General features: G+C 45.8%; 1 long non-coding RNA gene across 2 annotated transcripts in view; it reads left to right on the top strand.

Moving 5' to 3' along the window:
• LOC120246383 overlaps positions 1-2160 on the top strand; it is a 6367-nt gene extending 4207 nt beyond the window's left edge. Inside the window, exons 4-5 of one of the 2 annotated variants that reach the window (XR_005532036.1) lie at positions 387-446; positions 1803-2160. This is a non-coding gene — a long non-coding RNA (uncharacterized LOC120246383). Of the gene's footprint in view, positions 1-386; positions 845-1802 lie in introns of those variants that run through there. The other variant, XR_005532035.1, reaches the window with a different exon arrangement.
• The last annotated feature ends 133 nt before the right edge of the window (positions 2161-2293 follow it).

The following is a 2293-nucleotide window of genomic DNA, read 5'->3' as shown; positions in this document are numbered from 1 at the left end:
GGGGGGGGGGGGGCTCTTGCTCTGAGGGCGAGCGGGGTGCACAGCAGCCCTGCCCCAGGTGCCTGTGTGACTAGCCACACTGCGGCCCAGCGCTCAGAGTCAGAGCGCAGCCCGGGGGAGGGGGAGGGGGGAGGGGGCAGGAGGGGGAGGAGAAGTGGGGGTGGGGGTGAGGGGGTGAGGGGGTGAGGGGAGGGGAAATGGGGTTGGGGGGGAGGGGGCCGGGGGTTGGCCTTCTCAACAAGGCCAGGCTGGGGCCCCAGGTGGCCCGCCTCTGCCAGCAACCTGCCGCTTTGTAGCTGAAGTAGAGGCTGGGACTTGTCATTTCCTTACATTCACACGCATGCTGCAGAAGGGTGAACATTCTGGTACGGATGCTCTTTTCACAGCCTCTGACTGATCCCGGATCCCCCCACCCCGGTGCCCCTGCATTCCGGCTGCACCTGAAGGTACTGATACTGCTCGGGGGTAAGATATAGTACAGGGCGCCCTCCGTGCGCATGGGTCCTTGGGCACACAGACAAGTATAGAAGTGGGAACAGTTTCTAGAAGTGGGATTTCTGGACCAAAGGCTTCTGTGATTTTGACAGACACTGCTGGGTTGTCTTTCATAAAGGTTGTGTTGATTTACTCAAAAACCTTGGGAAGAGAGAGAACCTGTCCCTCACACCTTTGAAAATGGTGTTACCAGGCTGTTCAGTCGTAGCCAACCTCATAGAAGAAGAAGAGAATCTCACTGAAGTTTTGATATCTCTTATTCTAAGAGTTCACATAATTTCCCCAGTTGTTGATATTTCCTTTCCTTAAACTGTCACTCACATTCTGGGGGCGCCTGGGTGGCTCAGTCATTTGAGCGTCTGACTTTGGCTCAGGTCGTGATCTCATGGCTCGTGAGTTCAAGCCCCACATCAGGCTGGCTGTTGTCAGTGCAGAGCTCGATTTCAGATCCTCTGTCTCCTTCTCTCTCTGCCCCCTCCTAATGTACTTCATTCTCTCTCAAAAATAAAAATAAGCATTTAAAAAACCTGTCACAGGGGCGCCTGGGTGGCTCAGTTGGTTGAGTGTCCAACTTCAGCTCAGGTCATATGTCGTGGCTCGTGGATTCGAGCCCTGCATCGGGCTCTGTGCTGACAGCTCAGAGTCTGGAGCCTGCTTTGGAGTCGGTGTCTCCCTCTCTCTCTGCTCCTCCCCTACTTGCACTGTCTTTCTCTCTCTCTCAAAAAAAAAATTAAAAAAACCTCTTATATTCTTTGCTTTTTTTTCTATTATCTTTCTTCTCGATAACTTCTAAGAACTTTAGATACATATATATGTATATTGAAAATAATTTTTCTTTCAAAAATTAGTTTCTTTCAAAGATAAAGTTAGTTGTCTTTCTTATGGGAATTTTTCTCTGTAGAATGTTTTCACTTTTACTTGGCATTTTCCTATGGCTTTAGATTTTTGCATCTTACTCAAGAAAGGTCATCTCATCCTGAAATGAGCATTAAAGAATCTCCAACATGTTCTTTTTTCTTGATGTATCTGGAAGTTACTAAGCTGTGAAATGTGAGATAGAAATGCTTTTTCAATGGGTTGCCTCAGTCAGTGAAGTGTCCGACTCATGCTCAGGTCATGATCTCACATTTTGTGGGGTTGAGCCCCGTGTCGGGCTCTGTGTTGACAGCTCAGAGCCTGGAGCCTGCTTCGGATTCTGTCTCCTCTCTCACTGCCCCTCCCCCACTCTCACTCTGTTTCTCTCTCTCAAAAATAAAATGAATATTTTAAAAAAGAAAAAGAAATGCTTTTCCTTTTCTTCCTTGTAGGTGGCTGTCTAGTTGTCCTAATGTCATCTATTGCCGAAACTGTATTTTCTACAGACCTATCATACATTCTGTTCTTCTGTGCTCGTAGGTCTATTTCTGGAGTCTGTTTTATATCTCTGACAGGAGCAGATGCCAACTCCCTGCCGCTTTATTTCCTGTCTTGACAGATGTTTTACTAACTGGTAGAACTAATCTCACTTTATTACCCTTCTTCATCAATATATCTTCTGGCTGTTCTCATATACTTGGTTTTCCATAAAGACTTCAAAATAAGCTTGTTTCGAAAGAGAAATCAAGAAATTGATCCCATTCACAATTGCACAAAAAACCATAAAATACCTAGGAATAAACCTAACCAAGGATACAAGAGATCTGTATGATGAAAACTATAGAAAACTTATGAAGGAAATTGAAGAAGACACAAAGAAATGGAAAAACATTCCATGCTCATGGATAGGAAGAATAAATATAGTTAAGATGTCATTACTACC

The sequence above is a fragment of the Hyaena hyaena genome, unplaced genomic scaffold (assembly GCF_003009895.1).
Source record: "Hyaena hyaena isolate Hyena2069 unplaced genomic scaffold, ASM300989v1 scaffold_467, whole genome shotgun sequence".
Classification (NCBI taxonomy): Eukaryota; Metazoa; Chordata; class Mammalia; order Carnivora; family Hyaenidae; genus Hyaena; species Hyaena hyaena.
This window is presented reverse-complemented; position numbering and strand designations above follow the sequence as displayed.